This window comes from Balaenoptera ricei, chromosome 11 (assembly GCF_028023285.1).
Source record: "Balaenoptera ricei isolate mBalRic1 chromosome 11, mBalRic1.hap2, whole genome shotgun sequence".
NCBI classification, from domain to species: Eukaryota; Metazoa; Chordata; class Mammalia; order Artiodactyla; family Balaenopteridae; genus Balaenoptera; species Balaenoptera ricei.
The window spans coordinates 98,397,251-98,416,475 of record NC_082649.1 but is presented as its reverse complement, the minus strand read 5'-3'; the positions used below and the strand labels follow the sequence as shown (position 1 = coordinate 98,416,475).

The 19,225-nt window shown below is 41.1% G+C and overlaps 1 long non-coding RNA gene across 1 annotated transcript in view; it reads left to right on the top strand.

The window, feature by feature from the left end:
* The window catches only part of LOC132375177 (uncharacterized), a 252,359-nt gene that overhangs the window by 94,375 nt on the left and 138,759 nt on the right, over positions 1–19,225 (top strand). The window lies entirely within an intron of this gene.

Sequence of the window (19,225 nt, the reverse complement as noted above, 5' to 3'; positions counted from 1 at the left end):
TTATATGGTGGGTCTCTTAATGGTGTCCCCATTTTATCACAGAGGCTGGCTCAGAATCAAACACGTTCTGGGGTTTGCATGGGGAAGGAAGAAATGGACACTCAAGCCAGGCAATCCGTTTGCATAAAGAGCCATCCAGCTGGGTGGCAGGTTGGAGAGTATCCAACTCTGCTTGACTGTGACTCTCCCAGCCCTCGGAGAGTCTCCGTATAGGCTGTCCAGATCTCCTCTCTTGTGAACATACCTTACTCTCTAAGATTTAGTCGAAAGGGCACACCATCAACATCAGATCTGTGTCTGTTCCTGATGATTAGCATTCTTGGAGCACTCCACGGCCTCTCAGAATTGCTGAAAAGGTATTAGCCCAGGTCATTTATAACCACTGCACTGTAATACCTGAGAAATTGTAGGCACAAGAAGCAGGGTACCTGAGGCTGGAGCATACCAAGGCCCATCTCTGGCCATCTTCACTTCGGTGCAGAATAATTCATTTGAATAAATATTCATTGAACAGTTAACATTCTATGCCCAGTACTAGGTAATTAGGGATATAAACAGTAAACAAAATAACAGTGGATGCTCTGAGTCCCCTTCAGGACTTAAGGACCTAACTTCCAGCTGTTGTTGAGTGCTGTTGGCTGACAGACTTCAGTTGTCAACGCTCTTCCAGAGCTGACTCAGCTAGAGCAGGTTGCCTCACCCAAGGTCACATCCCCATGCCATGGCAGCCCACATGTAATGGTTGGTCTGAAGGTCTAATGCCGAAGGGCCACCCCAGCTTCAGAGTTCCCCACAGGGTCGGCCGAGGCCCTGTTGAGACTGCATCGCAGCCCAACTGTTCCCTTTGCCCAGTTCTGCCTCCTCCCCCTTCCTTCCTCGGGGGGTGTTCTCAGGAGTCCTCATCCGTAGCCTTCCTGCATGCTAATATCTGTGTCAGGGTCTGCTTCCTGGGGAACCCAAACTGAAACAATGGGATGTTGAGGGACCTTCTGATTTGAGGAGCTCACAGCCGAGCTATAGAAATAGATGTGCACGTGACAGTGATCCATCGTGTAAGTACTGTGCTCCAGTTGGAGTGGGAGCTAGTGCTATAAGGACATTGAAGAAGAAGTGACAGAAAACTCTTCCCCTCTTACCCTTCCTTTCCATCAAAAGAAGAGCGCAGGGGCCCTGTCCTAAATGGGAGCAAGGATGTGGGATCCTTATCACTTGGCATAGCCAGGATGTGAAAGGAGGTCCCTGAGCCATTCATTCTTATTTCTCTTTCACAACTTCTTCCTCTCTACACGTGCATAACACCTTGATTTTCATTTCAAGTGGTGGGTGGGGCTTTCAACAGCTCCCAGGTAGGCATTGCATATTCTGCCATGGATCTAAAAGGCCAGCTCCCAGCTAATGGGTTTCGGAAGATCAGTAACCCAAGTTGTTCCCGGACTTGCTAAAGCAGATTTAACATCTATAATGTAAAAAATAAAAGGCTCAAAGAAAGAAGAGAGCTCATCAAAAGTGAGCTAGATTACATCATTAGACCTTTAATTAACCTGATGGCTTGGACTTGAGAAAAATCAACGGAGCTTTCTCACTTGTAGGAAAGAATAAATCTAATAGTTTATGTGCAAATATTTATCTTTTTGTTCTATTTCAGCATGCAGTTTCTTTGGTGGGTGCCTGTTGGGCTCGTTTTCTTCCTGAAAGTTTAAATATGAAAACTTTTTTTTTTTTTTTACTGGAAATGTAATAACTATATTTGGAATAAGATTTTAAAAGATCTTAAAAGTTAAAAAAAAAACTTGATAGGAAGTAAGTAGTGTTTTGATTTGAAAAGCTTTCTGTGTGTATGGAGGGGTGTAAAGGGGCGTGAAAGCATTTTTACATGCTAAATAAATAAATAAATAAATAAATAAATAAATTTAGGTTTAAATTTGTTCCTAAGACTTTTGAATTGTTTATTTCACCAGGTGAATTGTTTATTTCACCAGGTGAATTGTTTATTTCACCAGGAGTTCACTGGGCAACAAAGTACTGCGTTAGGTACTTTGAAGAGACCTCAGAGAAGTTCTAATTTAATTAATCTAAATCTATGTAATGCACAACTGTAGCTGTACTGTTCTGTTCAGTGTTCACGTGTAAAGACAATTCTCTTAGCATCACAAGTTACTTGTGAACAGCACGCATTAAACCTGGCAGCGCCCGGGACACCTTACAACTCTTTCTTTCCCCATTCATTAGTCGAGGCTTGATAGTTACCTTAAGGGTCTGCATATCTATACATAGATTTTCCCTTTGTTCCTTCCTTTATGATTCCAGCACTTAGTATTCATAAAAAAAAAATTCAGATCAGGATTGAATAAGTCAAGCTGAGTTTTAGGAAATACAGACTATTCTGGCTTTATATGGCAGAAACTCAGGGAATTAGGTATTAACAGCCTCACTGGAGGGCCTGGAGAATGGGATTCAAGTTTGGGCCTGGAGGTATAACTCCCAGGACCATAGTGTCAAAAACACACAGTTTTGGTGTCCTGCCACTAATTGGAAGGGCAGGAGAGGACACCAAATGGACGGGCAAGGGCTTACCTTCTTCAGTGGGTAAGAGAAAGGAAAAAGGAACTGGAGACACATATATTAATGATTGATTTTTTTCCCCAAAACATATTAACACAGAAAATGAATAATCCAACTGAGTGTACTTTCCACCGTTCTTATGTGACTAAATTGCGGTAATGGGAGTCGAATGACCCTTCGGCCTGGGAACGTGATAACTTGGCTACAGGGTTGTCATTTTCACAAAGTGGCGAGAAAGCAGAAGAGCGGGAGTTAATCATGTTAGCTGGGGACAGGGACTTGTTAGTGACATTTTGGAGAGAAGCGCACAGGACTAGTAATGATGTGTGAGGGAACGTAATGAAAGGAAAGGGTACTAATAAATATTTTTTATGGTATTTAAGAAACACAGATAAAGATGTTGAAATTATTGTGAAATCATGCTTCGGTTGTTGAACAGTTTTAAAAACCTTCCTGTTATTCTGAGCTCGGCCACATGGATTATGGCTTTGATATGGTTACAAAAATTGACCACAAATATTCCTCCTTAAGGATTTTTATGTCTGCTCCTTAACATCTCAGCGGTGCCCTTGTTTTTTTGTAAATAGGTAATTCCTGTTAATGTGAATTTTCATATCACACAGGGTGACCTGAACACGTGGCTTCTGAGGCAAGTGAATCGGAAGAAGTAAGCCCTAAAAAGCCACGTCTTTGGGGAAGTTTCTCCTCCCTGAGTTCTCTGTGATATCATCTCTGTGATTTCAAACTCAACTGTATTATTTTCAGCTCTCTATTCCAGGCATTGTGGTACATGCTGGGGAGACAAAATGGTTGAGGCAACTGTGAGTATTCACAGCAGCTACTGGTTCACTGGAAGAGCTAACAAAACTTCCATGTACATAGTTGTTCAAGCAGTGTTTACTCAGCGCCGTAGACCAGGCCTGAGGCTGTCAGGATAAGTAAGAAAGACATGGTTTCTGCCTTAGTGGGGCTTATGGTTGAGTGGGAGAAGTGATTACCACTGAATGTGTTATGTGCTGCCAGAGAGCATGAGCTGGTGTAATGAGAGTACAGAAGAGGGCAACTCCCCTAGTCAGTAAGCTTTTAAGGTCCTAGGTCATGAGGTCGATCAAGGCTTTCCAGAAGAATTGATGTGTATGGTGAGAGCAGAATAATGAGTAAAATTGGTCTAGGAAAAGGAGGGATGGAGACGATAGAGGTGTGTATTAAACAGAGGAACAATATGTACTAAGCTCCTGACCAGTGTTGGCGGTAAGGAATAGTATCTCTTAGTCGACCGTGACTGGTTCCCTTCTGTGTCAGGGACTGCTAGTTCCTTAATACATGTTTTTCCTTCTTCTCTGTTAATAGAACCCTAGATTTTTAGACCAGCACATGGCCACATGGAATAAAGATGACATATCCTACCCTGTCTTATAGCCAGAAGCGATCACGTCACATGGTATTAACCAATACAATATAGTGTGTATAGTAACTTTCACTTCTAGGATAATTCCATGGAGAGGATGTGCTTCTCCTTCACATCCCATTTTTTTCCCTCCATGTTGACTGGAGCTGGAGGAACCATCTTGGGCCATGAGTATACGCCATTTGCCAAGGATGACTGAGTTACAAGACACAAGGAATCTGGGTTCTTGATGGTAGTAATAGAGCAGCCCTGTCCGTCTTAGATTTCCTGTCTTTACATTGGAGAGATTAAAAAAAAACCCCTGTACCTTTTTTAAAATAAATTTATTCATTTATTTGTTATTTTTGGCTGCGTTGGGTCTTCGTTGCTGCGCATGGGCTTTCTCTAGTTGCGGCGAGCAGGGGCTACTCTTCGTTGTGGTGTGTGGGCTTCTCATTGCGGTGGCTTCTCTTGTTGCGGAGCATGGGCTCTAGGCACGCAGGCTACAGTAGTTGTAGCACACGGGCTCAGTAGTTGTGGTTCACGGGCTCTAGAGCACAGGCTCAGTAGTTGTGGCGCACGGGCTTAGTTGCTCCGCGGCATGTGGGATCCTCCCGGACGAGGGATGGAACCTGCGTCCCCTGCATTGGCAGGCGGATTCTTAACCACTGTGCCCCCAGGGACATCCGAAAACTTGTACCATTTTAAAGTCCCTGTTGTTTTGGGTTTTCTATTATAGCCCAAAATAAACCTAACAAATCCATCTTTCATTGCCCTATCCACCTCTGACTGTCTCGTGAAAAAGCAATAATTAAATTTTTGACTATTATTTATAAGCTGGTTTGATCCACTTGGTAATGTTACCGAGTCCAAGCTCGTCCTGCTCGCCACATGACAGGCCAGTAAATCAAGAGACGAGGCATTGGGGCAAGGAATAGTGACTTTATTCGGAAAGCCAGCAGAGCAAGAACATGATGGACCAATGTCCCAAAGAACCATCTTCCCTGAGATAGAATTCAGGCTTCTTTCATACAAAAAGGGCAGGGGGTGTCTGGCTGGTTGTTACAGACTTGGTTCCAGAATTTTTTGTTCTTGCAGTTGTCCATGTAGGTCTGGTCACAGTGTTCCTGTAAACCTCCAGCAAGACAAATGTTATTCTCTGTTCTGCAGCTTTTAATCTCTGTATGAATGGAAAAGCATTATACCTTTAAAGGTCAGAGCCTTGAGAATGGGCTATCCTGTATATTTCAGGCCATAGATCCAGTGTGGAGTCAGGTTTGTTCTTCTCTGTCACAGTAATGCACTAAGGTGTCTTTCCTAGGTGAAGCCTTGAGCTGTTGAGAACAGGGATACGGTCTTTCGGCTTTTTCTCTTAGATTAAATTGTATTTTGTTTCAGACCCTTGCCCAAATCAACATACATATTCAGTGCGTTTGTGCTTCCACTGTCTCACATTTCTTCTTCCTTTCTCTGGGGTAAAGAAAGAAAGAAGTAGGCAGTAGTGGTGGTGGTTCTGTTGGGGTGTGTGTGTTAGTGAGTAAACAGAAAATTTAGAAAATGAAGGAGGAAGGAGAGGCTGGGAGAGCTGATTGGTATCGTTAAATCAAGTAGGCAAATGACACCATTTACAGGGAATGCTTCCACTGGTCACCTTTTTTTTTTTTTTTAAACCTTTTATATTAGAAGAGTTTTATATTTAGAGAAAAAATGTGGAGATAGTAAAGAGTTTTCCTATATACCACACATGCAGTTTTCCCTCTTACTAGCATCTTACATTAGTATGGTGCATGTTATAATTAATGGACCAATATTCACACATTCTGATTAACTAAAGTCTATACTTTATTCACATTTCCTTGGTCTTTAATGAATGTCCATTTTCTGGTCCAGGATCCCATCCAAGATAACCACACTACAGTTAGTCTTCATGTCTCCTTTTGTTCCCGTGGGCTGTGACAGTTTCTCAGACCTTTGTTGTTGCTTTTTTTTTTTTTAATTTTATTTATTTATTTATTTATTTATGTTTGACTGTGTTGGGTCTTCGTTTCTGTGCGAGGGCTTTCTCTAGTTGCGGCAAGTGGGGGCCACTCTTCATCGCGGTGCGCGGGCCTCTCACTGTCGCGGCCTCTCTTGTTGCGGGGCACAGGCTCCAGACGCGCAGGCTCAGTAGTTGTGGCTCACGGGCTTAGTTGCTCCGCGGCATGTGGGACCTTCCCAGACCAGGACTCGAACCTGTGTCCCCTGCATTGGCAGGCAGATTCTCAACCACTGCGCCACCAGGGAAGCCCACCTTTGTTGTTTTTGATGACCTTGACAAATTTGAGGCATATTGGTCAATTATTTTGAAGAATGTCCCTCAGTTGGGATTTTTCTGATATTTTTCTCATGATTAGACTGAGGTTTTGGGATTTGGGGAAGTAGACCACAGAGGTAAAGTGCCATCTTCATCACATCATATCTAGTGTAAGTACTATCAACATTTATTACTGTTGATGTTGACCTTGATCGTGGCTGGGGTAGTGTCTTTCAGGTTTCAACACTGTAAAGTTACTCCTATTTTCCGCATTTTCATACTGTCCTCTCTTTAAGGAGGTCACTGTGTGCACCTTAAGGTGTGGGCAGTTAAGCTCCACCCCTTTGAGGGTAGAGTATCTGTGTAAGTTATTTAGAATTCTGCACAGAGATTTGCCTCTTCTCCCCCATGTTTTATTTATTTGTGTATTCAGCCATTGATTTCTATCAGTATGGACTCATGGATATTTATTTTATACTTTGGGTTCTGATCCAGTATTACTTAATTTTCTTGTTCAGATTGTTCCATCAAGAGCTCTTTCAGTTGATTCCTGAATTCCTTTGACTTTCCATCATCAGTGTGGCTGTTTTTTTTAAGCACCTCCTTACATTTTATCACTATTTTTTTGCTACGAGATGTTGCTACGGGCTCAACTTCTGCTTATTTCCTGCTCCAGTCCCTGAATTAGCCATTGCTCCAATGAGCCATGGTTCCTTTCCTTGGAGAATGGTGTAAGAAACCAAGATCTGGATGCTGGGAGTGCCCTAACTCTTGGGTGTTGTCACATCTAGGCCCTGTCAGATGACAGCAAGGACTTAGGTGTGTGTATGCTAACCTGTGTCTATGCGCATATCTATAAATATTTCTCTATGTCACTCTATCTATATTAATCTAAATAGGAGCTCATACTGATGTCTCCAGATCTAATCCATTACCACATGGGTAGTTCTATCCTTCTCCCCACATTTATCTGCAAACTGCCACTCCAGTAGTGAGACACCTGCCCCCACCATCTGCCATCTGAATTAAATAAACAGTTCACTAAATTGTTTAATTCCAGTATAACACGTGTAGCAATGTCAGAATTGTTAACCTGTACTTGTGGGAAGGAAGTTTATCAACAGGAGTACAGAGCTTACGTACAATTTACTTTGTCCTTAGTCTTACAGATTCCACTCATTTCCAAAGTTACTTAGATTAGCACCTTTCTTCTCTACCCTAGGTTGTTTCATACTAAATGATTCTTTAAAAATTTGTACCCATGAAGGTTTATTCCTCATTCTCTATAGTTTCATGGTTTTGACAAATGCATAGAGTCGCGTACCCGCCATTACAGTATCTTACAGAACAGTTTCACCATCTTGAACGATCCCTATGCTTTACCTATTCAACCCTTCTCCCCACCTTCTGGACCCCTGGCAACCAGTGATCTTTTTTTTTTTACTGTTGTTATGGCTTTGCTTTTTCCAAAATGTGATATAATTCTAATCATGTAGTGTGGAGCATTTTTACAGTGGCTACTTTTACTTAGCATTATATATTTAATATTCATCTATGTCTTTCTGTGGTTTGAGAGCTCATTTCTTTTTTATGTTGAATACTGCTCTGCTATATGGATAAACCATAGTTTGTTTATCCATTCATCTGTTGAAGGACATCTTGGTTACCTTCTGTTGTTGGCAACTATGAATAAAGATACTATGAATTTCACAGAGATAAGTTTTCAGCTCAGTTGGGTAAGTACCTAGGAGCACAGTTGTTGGATGGTATGGTTAAGAGTATGTTTGGTTTTGTAAGAAGCTGCCAAACTATCTTCCAAAGTGGCTGCACCATTTTGCATTCCCACCAGCAATGAGTGAGAGAGAGTTTCTTTTGCTCCACATCCTTGCCAACAGTCAATATTGTCTTTAAAAGAAAAGCTATCCTGATTGGTGTGTAGTGGCAACTCGTTCAATTCACAGTTTCCTAATGACGAATGATACTGAGCATATTTTCATATGCTCACTTGCCGCCTGTATATCTTCTTTGGTGAGATGTGTATTAAGGTTTTTCAACTACCTGATCAACTTTTCAGAATCTGTAAATCCCCTCTGTGCTTGTTACTGTGGCCCTTGTCTGATGTTATTATTGGAAAAAAACACCCAATTCTTAGAGATGTTCAAGAGTATTAAACACTTAATTGGAATGAATGAGTAGAAAGAACCTGTTTGTAACCTGATGATCTGAAAGGAAGGGTAGGTGCTGAGCTTTAGATTTTGGACCCAACAGTAAAAAAAGGACATGGATCTAATAGGTAAGACTTAGATCTCTTGGTGATCCTAACATCTTCTTTCCTCAATCTCTATCATTTTTGTTTTCCATGGCATTTGTGTTCCGATCTGTCAGTTTGGGATCACTTGGAAATCCATTAGGATGGTCACGAGAACCATTCTGGTGCATGTAATCCTGACTCAAGACTTGAACAGTCCTAGGATTTGAACCATCTCCCATGAGAAGATGTCCAGCATTGAGAAAACCATTTCAAATGACCCAAGTACAGGCATACCTCGAAGATATTAAGGTTTCGGTCCCAGACCACCACAGTAAAGTGAATATTGTAATCAAGTGAGTCACACAGATTTTTTGGTTTCCCAGTGCCTATAAAAGCTATACTTAATACTTTAGTCTATTAAGTATGCGATAGCATTATGTCTAATGAAAAAGGTACATACGTTAATTAAAAAACAGTTTATTGCTAAAAAATGTTAACCATCGCCTGAACCTTCAGTGAGTTGTAATCTTCTTGCTGGTAGAGGTTCTTGCCTCGATGTTGATGGTTGCTGACAGATCAGGGTGGTAGGTACTGAAGGTTGGTGACAATTTCTTAAGACAATTATGAAGTTTGCTGCATCGATTGACTTTTTCTTTTATGAATGATTTCTCCGTAGCATGCAGTGCTGTTTGATAGCATTTTTTTTTTATTGTATGATTTTAAAACATTTTTTATTGGAGTAGAGTTGATTTACAGTGTTGACACACTGATTTTTTTTTAACCCAACTATTCACAGATTACCAAGATACATTTAAAGCGAAGTGAGCCAGAAAGGTAGAAAATGTAAAGGAAAATTAAAAGATATGCTATACAAATAGTAATCAAAAGAAATATTAGTATTATTCACTAATTAATATTAATATTAGACAATAAGACTTAAAGCAAAAATCATTAATATGCAGTCATCAAGAGAGAGCCAACAGCATTCATCAAAAGAGTACCCATTACTTCTGCAGTGAAACAGTCCTCCCCACCATGGATATATGTATATATATATATTTTAAAAAACATCTTTATTGAAGTATAATTGCTTTACAATGGTTCCTTAAAAAACTAAAAATAGAACTACCATACGACCCAGCAATCCCACTACTGGGCATATACCCTGAGAATACCATAATTCAAAAAGAGTCATGTACCAAAATGTTCATTGCAGCACTATTTACAATAGCCAGGACATGGAAGCAACCAAAGTGTCCATCATCGGATGAATGGATAAAGAAGATGTGGCACATATATACAATGGAATATTACTCAGCCATAAAAAGAAATGAAATGGAGGTATTTGTAATGAGGTGGATGGAGTTAGGGTCTGTTTGATAGCATTTTACCCACAGTAGAACTTCTTTCAAATTGAAGTCAGTGTTCTCAAAGCCTGCGGCTGTTTCATCAACTAAGTTTATGTAATTTTTCTAAATTCTTTGTTGTCATTTCAACAGTCTTCACAGCATCTTCACCCGGAGTAGGTTCCATCTTAGGAAACCACTTTCTTTGCTCATCCGTAGGAAAGCACTTCTCACCTGTTAAAGTTTTATCATGAGATTGAAACAATTCAGTCACATCCTCAGGCTCCACTTCTAATTCTAATTCTCTTGCTGTTTCCAGCACATCTGCAGTTACTTCCTCCACTAAAATCTTGAACCCCTCAAAGACATCCCTGAGGGTTGGAATCAACTTCTTTTAAACTTCTATTAATGTTCATATTTTGATCACTTCCCATGAATCATGAGTATTCTTAATGTCATCTAGAATGGTGAATCCTTTCCAGACAGTTTTCAATTTACTTTGCCTAGAACCATCAGAGGAATCACTATTGCAGCTCTGACCTTACAAAACGTATTTCTTAAATAATAAGGTTTGAAAGTCGAAATTACTCCTTGATCCATGGGCTGCAGAATGGATGTTGTGCTAGAAGGCATGAAAACAACTTTAATCCCATTGCACCTCTCCATTGAAGCTCTTGGGTGATCAGGTACATTGTTAATGAGCAGCAGTATTTCAAAAGAAATCTTTTTTTCTGAACAGTAGCTCTCAACACTGGACTTAAAATTTTCAGTGAACCATGGTGTAAAAAGGTGTGCTGTCATCCAGGCTTTGTTGTTCTATTTATGGAGCACAGGAAAAGTAGATTGAGCATATATTTTAAGGGCCCTAGGATTTTTGGAATAGTAAATGAGCATTGTCTGCAACTGAAGTCAGCAGCTGCATTAGCCCCTAACAAGAGAGTCAACCCTCCTTTGAAGCTTTGAAGCCAGGCATTGACTTCTCCTCTCTGGCTATGAAAGTCCTGGATGGTGTCTGCTTAGACCAGAAGGTTGTTTTGTCTACGTTGAAAATCTTTGTTTAGTGTAACCACCTTCATTAATTATCTTAGCTAGATCTTCTGGATAACTTGCTGCTTTACCTTGCACTGTTGTATTATAGAGACTGCTTCCTTCCTTAAACCTCATGAAGTGACCTCTGCTAGCTTCAAACTTCTCTTCTGTAGTTTCCTTGCCTCTCTCAGCCTTCACAGAATTGAAGACAGTTAGGGCCTTGCTCTGGGTTAGGCTTTGGCCTAAGGGAACATTGTGGCCGGTTTGATCCTCTTTCCAGACCACTGAAACTTTTTCCATAGCAGCAATAAGGTTGTTTTGCTTTCTTATTATTCACGTGTTCACTGGAGTAGCACTTTTAACTTCCCTCAAGAACATTTCCTTTGTATTCACAACTTGGCTAACTGTTTGGTGCAAGAGGCCTCCCTTTCGGCTTGTCTTGGCTTTCGACATGGCTTCTGCACAAAGCTTAATCCTTTCTAGGTTTTGATTTAAAGTGGGGGACTTGCGGCTCTTCTTTCACTTGAACACTTAGAAGCCATTGAGTTATTAATTGGCCTAATTTCAATATAATTGTGACTCAGGGAATAGGGAGGCCTGAGGAGAGGGAGGGAAACCAGGGGATGGCCGGTCACTGGAACAGTCAGAAAAAAACATTTATCCGTTCAGTTTGCTGTCTTATGCAGGTACAGTTCATGGCATCCCGAGACAATGACAGTAATAACATCAGAGATCACAGATCACCAGAACAAATATAATAATAGTGAAAAAATTGGAAATACTGTGAGAATTACCAAAATGAGCAAATGCTCTTGGGAAAATGGTGCCCATAGACGTGCTGGACGCAGGGTTGTCACAACGCTTCAATCTGAAAAAAAAGTGCAGTAAAGTGAAGTGCGATAAAATGAGGTCTGCCTGCGTCATCCTTCCTTTGTATTTGCAGGGATTGTAGTGTTCGGCGCGTTCTCAGTTCTAGTTTGACGGACTGACTTGCTGAAAACCTGGCAGTGCTGAGGCTGGGGCTCCGTGTCTGGAACACAGGCTGGTGGCCAGCGAAGCCCTTGGCACGCTGTCCCGCTGCGACTTGTGAACAGTAATTAAATGGACTTACACATCCTCATTCTGCTGTTTCCTTTCCTTCTTTCAAAACACACGAAGGAGTTTTAGTTCTGGATAATAAATGACAAGGATCACAGCACTCTGCATTTAAACCAAATGAGCTCAGTGAGGGTATGCAGTTTTGCTGTTTTGTATATTTTCACAATAGAAGAAGAAAACAAGGAAGCACAGGCTTCTTGGTGTGCTGAGAGCTGGGAGTCCTTGAAAAGCTTCGTGGGACCTTTGGTTGTCAGATCATTTGGCTCCCAAATGGTTCCCGCTCAGCCTGTGACCGGTTCTGTGATCTTGGGCAAAACTCTCGAGACTTTTGCCATTAGTCCCATGGTTCACAATAAGTAAGTGGAGGTGAATGATATCTAATTTAGCTTCAGATGCAATCTGTGATGATATCAGGTCTTAAGATGGGCTGGAGCTGCAGAGCTGGTGGTGGGACTTGTGTTCTCATAAAGCTTGCATTGGCTCCAGTCGGCCACCAGGGGACGACTAAGAGCACATTCAGAAAGGGGTTGCATGCAATATGTATCTCAGAGTTGTTTGTAAATCAGTTTTTTGTAAATTGAACCTTTCTTTCCTCTTGACAAGGGTTTCAGAGATGTGTTCCCTCAGGAAAACAGTGGCTCCTAGAGCAATAAAAATGATGCTCAAGGGTATAAACAGTTTTAACAGCAGTATTTAAAGGGAACATATTGAATACGTCTTTGATATTCTTGCACCTTGCATTAAGTTGGATTTGTGGTAAGGCGGTCATTTTATACATTTGTAGAAAGAATTCTGTTTCTTTGGCCTATGGATATTTTAATGTTTGCCTTGTTTTTTAATGCACGTATGGAACTTTTACCTCTTAATAATACATGGTCATCATATCACGGTTACGTACTCCATCTCTCTATGTTTAGTGCTCATAATGGAGAAAGGAGAAAGAATACATGTAGTCACAGAAGGATGGGATGGGAGCGCTCTCAGGTCATTGAGTTTAGTCCTCTTATTGTACTGATGAGGAAACCAGAGTGAGACAGATGAAATTATTTGCACAGTAATCCACAATAATTGGATTGAGTTGAAACTACTACATATGCATATTCCTGAGGTCAGTAGAGCACCCGCCTTCTCAGAGTCAACCTAAAATATATGCAGAGTGGATGAAATTATTCATCTGAAGGAGTAGACCAAAAAGTGATATACAAGTGACTAGGAAGTTTGCAGAAATACAATTGAGGTAGCCTGCATTTCTCAGGGGACAGGACAGAACAATGACTGTAAAACAGTAAGTGGAAATAGAAGCAATTATATCCGGGTGGAAAAAGATCATAATAAGGGCATGGTTAGAACAGAGCTAGTCTGGAAAACCAAGAGCTAGATGTTGGCAGTGTGTGTCCAGCACCTTCCATTGGCAAAAATCAATTCTTACTGCAGGTCGGGGATAATCCATGAGTTTTTACCGTGGCCTTAATGAAATTTCCCTTAAAAATGTCCACCCTTTTTTTCTTGAATCATACCCCTCAATGTCTCTGTCTGTGGCTCTACTGCTGAGGAATCTGGACCAACTACCTCCATTCTAGACCATATGAGTCCCCATTTTCCATTTATGGTGTTGCCAAAAGCAAGCGTAACAAAACCAAACTCTTAAAGGAGACATTAATGATTGAACCAAAGGGATCTTTATCTTTTTGGGAATACGCTATCAGCAGAAATAGGGTCCAGGTTTTAGTGCCTTCAGAGGCCAGGATCCAGCCTAAGATTGGCCTTATTTGATATTTGATGTATATCTGTCAGTGGTTCATCATGAAATCTTCAGAGTGCAGCCAGAAGTGCAGGCTGCAGGCTGGTGCTCTGATGATGAAGTGACATGAGGATTTATTATCCATGACCCCGGATGAGATCAGCAGATTTCTTTGTATAGCCCAGAGTTATGGTTTCTACAGAAGTCATTTAAAATGGCAGGTCCTTTTTACCTTGGCCAGTCCATTCATGTAAACAGAAATATTCCTCCAGTTGCTTGTGGATGAGTGGGTGGGATGAAGATTAAACCAGCTCCTGATGAATCCTCAGGCAGCGGAAAAATTCAGGTATTTCGAGCGTTACTAAGCATCTCAGGTGTTGTAGGAAGCAAGAAATTAAGGTGGCTGAAGGCAAAGAAAATATATGTGTATTTTAAAGGAAAACAACATATTTCTGTTTTCTGTCTTTACTGAGTCTCCAGTGGTGCCTCCTTGGCCTGGGACAAGGTGCTTTCCTGATTGCTGGGACCAAGGTGGCTTCTCCTCATTGTTGAGCATGGGGCATGCTATCCCACGCGTTTAGAATTGCAGTTGCCGAGTTCTGTGGGCACTTAGCATTGGAAATGTAACTTTCAGTCTGTGACATAGCCACCTTTCGATGTGTCGGTCTTCTGAATTGGGAAGGAGGGGCCCCAGATGGGGGACTGAGATCTCTAGGCATTAGAACATGGTGACCCCCATTGGAAACCAAGGTGGCCTGAGGTCCACGTGCTGCATCCCTTCCATTCGATCGGCACAAGTCAGCTTTCCCATGTCGGGGAACTCTGCGACTTTGGCCAGGCTGAGGCTCAGACCCTGGATCGTGGTCCAGGAACTCAGGGTGGTCTCTTAGGAGAGAGCTCTCTTCTGCTCTCCTCCTGGGCTTTGCATTTCTTTTGCTTAGTTCTCTTGATTTCTGACTCACGCTTCCCTTTTCACAACCATGTTGCCAACCCTCTCATACGGGCGAAGACATTAATGTGTCAGTGTCTCACTTTGGATGGTGACCATTCTAGCGGCTTACCCAATCTGTCTCCACTACCGGAAATTCTTCCAAGACTCCATATGTGTATTTATAGGTTTACTCTTGTGGTTTGGCACTTTGTATCTTGTTGATCTTCAGTAATTGTTAATTGGACAAATTAATTAAAATCAAGCAAAGAAAAAAATTAAACAGACAAAAATTAGACTGAATAGCTGGTGGATGTATACCTACCATATAAGTCAAAGCTTTAATGTCTTGAAGAGATTTTTTTAAAAAAGGAGGAAAAATAGGGATGAGGAGGAGGGGGAGGGAGAGCAGGAGGGGGAGAAAAAAGGAGAAAGAGATGGAGGAGGAGGGGGAGGAAGGAGAGGGGAAAGAGGGAGAGGAGGAACTTAGTACAAGAGAAGACTAATAATAAAATTCAGAAATAGGCCCACATCCTACCCTGGGCTTCCAGTTAAGAGAGAAATAACAAATATCTGCACAGCATAATATGACACCACAGTTCATTTATTGCCAAACACTTAAAATTCAGCCTTTATATAGAGGTAGGTTCTTTAATGGTGTTTGCTTTCCTTGTCACAGAAACAAATTAAAAATAGTAAAGTATTCTGTTTGAAGTAGTCCACAGTAATGAGGGCAGGATGGTTGGGTCACCATTAGAAATCAGTCACTGGTAGTTTCAGGCACAGCTGAGAATCAGACAGTCTGACCTGGTGAAGTCCTGGTGAGATTTTTCATGGTGGAATCTTTTTGGATGGGTTGTGATATCTATCTGATTGGACAGTGCCTGTACTGTCTTGTCTATTACATGTTTTCAATCTCATCCCTAGTTTTGAGTAAAATATACTTCATCTGCACTTTCTCTTAGCGAAGGCAGCTAATGTTTGTTTGTTGATAACCTACTGTGTGCAGTCATTTCATCGTTATAACTTTCCTGTAAAGTAGAGAGTATTAGCCTCAGGATATAATGAGCAGTTAAGGGTTCTGTCAAGTCCAGTATTGCCCGAAGTCACACCCTGAAGAGGTTAAGAGCTGAAACCAGGCCTGGTGGCTTATGTTGTTTTCACTCCTCTCCTGAATAATCACCTCCCTAATCTTTCCCTACCTTCTCAAGAGGGTCCAGAGTTATGAAGTCTTGTAAAAGTATGTACCTCAGCTTAACTCTTTTAATTCCTGCTGCCCCAAGCAAGGCAGAGGCAAAAAGGCATTAAGCAAAATCATAGTCCTAAAGCTTTATGGGTAAAAATCATTGTATCATTAGTCTTTTGGGGGTTGTTACTTCTAAACATTATTATCTCTCTAGTTATAAAAACCAGGAAGGAAAAAAAAAAAAAAAAAAACCTCACCAGACAAATAATGTGACTGTTGCTTTCTTCATTTCCTTTCTTTCTTGGTCTTTTCCTCAAATGCTTTTCTGAATTATTTCATGACTTACTCCTTGAGTCATGAGTTGACTTTGCGGTGGCAACTGTAATTCTGCAATTTAATCTTTTGCATTACTCTTAAAACTTGTCACAGTCTACTTTCAGGTAGACTGTGGGACCTGAAGTGCAAGAATCTTAAACTCCTCCCTCCCATCTTTAGTGCTCCTGTCACTATACATTTACTTTGTTATAAACACTGCAAAGCAATGTCATAAAATTTGCTCTATACAGTGAATTTTTTTTAAGAGCCATTAGAAGTAAGAAAAAAAATTACGCTTACCTTAATTTGGATCATATCCAGATCTCTTATTTTGTTTCTGTAAATGCAGGTTTCTGTCTGGGACCGTATTACTTCTGCCCAAAGAGGATCTTTGCCATTTCTTAGAGCACATGTTTGCTGGCAGTAAAAATGTCTGTTTATTTGTTAGTCTGACTGATCCTTTATGTTGACCTTACTTTTTAATAAACTTTTAGTTTTAGAACAATTTTAGATAAATAGCTAAAATGCAAAGATGGTACAGAAAGTTCCCATATACTTTATACCCTGCTTCACTTATTAATATCTCACATTAGTAGGGTACATTTTGGTACAATATTGAAACAGTATTATTATCATTATTTGCATATAAAGTTACCTGTAAAATGTAGAATATAAAGAATTACAAAAGTTTTACTATCATTACTACATCTCTACGGTACATATATTAAAATTAATGGACCAATATTAATTACATTATTATTCTGGACTAATTTCCTTAGCTTTTATGGAATGCCCTTTTTCTTTTCTGGGATCCTGTCCAGAACCACATTATGTTTGGTTGACATGTCTCTGGGTTCCTGTGGGTTGTGACAGTTGCTCAGACTTTTCCCGATTTTCATGACATTGACAGTTTTGAGAAATATTGGTCAGTTATTTTGTCAAATGTCCCACAGCTGCGATCTCTCTGATTTTTTTTTTTTTCTCAAGATTAGACTGGAGTGGTGGATTCTTGGGAGGAACAGCACAGAGGTAAAGTGCCGCTCTCATCGTATCATGTCCCACCAAGGGTACATGCTGTTAATATGACTTACTGTGGTTGCTTTGACCTTGATCATGGCTGAGGTAGTGCTTACCAGGTTTCAACACTGTAAGCTACTTCTATTTTCCCCATTTACATACTGTACTTCCCATGTGCAGCCCACAGTTAGGGAGTGGGGAATTAGGCTCCACCCTTTGAGGGTAAAGTATCCACATAATGGGTTTAGAATTCTGCTCTGAGACTTCTTTCTTCTCCCCCCATGTATTATTAATATTATTATTATTATTTTAAACTGAAGTATAGTTGATTTACAATATCATTTAGTTTCAGGTATACAGCACAGTGATTCAGTTATACATATATATGTATATCTGTTCTTTTTATATATACTGTGTGTGTGTGTGTGTGTGTGTGTGTGTGTGTGTGTGTGTGTGTATTCCTTTTCAGATTCTTTTCCCTTGTAGGCTATTACAAAATATTGAGTAGAGTTCTCTGTGCTCTACAGTAGGTCCTTGTTGGTTATTTATTTTATACATAGTAGTGTGTATATGTTAATCCCAACCTCCTAATTTATCCCTCCCCCTCCCCCATGTATTAGTTATGTGTGTATTTAACCATGTATGGACCCATGGATATGTGTTTTATACACCCATCCTCAGCTCTTGCCTGTTCCCACACACTGGTAGCAGAGATGGCATCCCAGGCTCTGCCCCGCCTCCGGGGTCAGACTGCTTGTTGCTCCATACTCAGTTTTAGCCTCATGGCGGGTGGGGTAAGGAGGGTTCTCTGTTGTCCTGGCCCAGCCTCAGATTTACATAGGCCCCAAGCACTTGGGTCTCAGGAATGATGCTTTCTTCACATTCCTCCTTTCTTTTCATGGGAACAGAACTCTGACTTGGATCTCTTGCTGGACGTAGAGGTGGGAGTTTCTTGCCTCATCTTCAATCACAGCAGACCTCACCTTGCTCTAGGCTTTTTGGCCCAGGACAGTTTTCAGCCCTTCCCTAGGGGTGGGGTTTCCTCTACCCGTACCCCAGTTGCACTGGTTCTTCGTCTGAGGCCTGGCAGTGACAAAGTTGGTTGCCTCACCCCCAGCAGCTTAAGACTTTTGCTTTGTAAGAAAGAGGGGTCTGGGAAAGTGGGAGGGCTTTGTTCCTTTCTCCCAGCAGCCACTGATCATCCCCTGCTTTGGGATTCTGTACCAAGTGGGAGTGTCTCTGGGATCCTTTTTTATCCCCAGTATTTCTTGTGAGCCCCCAGTGGAGGACTGTGAGAAATAGTTTGTGAGAAAGTGTGGATTCCCCTTGTGTCTGGGGCCCCTAGGTATCGCAGATGGAGGCTCTAGTTTACAATTAACCTTTAACGAGTTAATTAAAATTTTAGCTGATTTATTTTTAATTACGTGTATGGTGGTTGCCTCTTCTGCCCAGCGTCTGGCGCAGGTGAGATAGTTTGTGTGACCCATTTCCCCTGGGCGGGGCCTGTCTCTCTTTGCTCACTTATTGGCCTATGTCTCACCCTTGAAGATGGAGACAAAAGTATGCAGACACAGGTCTTGGTTTTTATTTTCACGTTCACTTCTTTATATTGAATCTAATTGTATTATCAAATGTGATGTTTCCCTATGGTATTATGATTGGACTGAAGTACCTTCCACACTCTACTTCTTGACCAGTTTTGTGGAGGGATTTCTTTTATTTATGTATTTATTTATTTTTACATCTTTATTGGAGTATAATTGCTTTACAATGGTGTGTTAATTTCTGCTGTATAACAAAGTGAATCAGCTATACATATACATATATCCCCATATCCCCTCCCTCTTGTGTCTCCCTCCCACCCTCCCTATCCCACCCCTCTAGGTGGTCACAAAGCACCGAGCTGATCTCCCTGTGCTATGCGGCTGCTTCCCACTAGCTATCTATTTTACATGTGGTAGTGTATATATGTCCATGCCACTCTCTCACTTCGTCCCAGCTTACCCTTCCCCCTCCCCATGTCTTCAAGTCCATTCTCTACATCTGCCTCTTTATTCCTGTCCTGCCTCTAG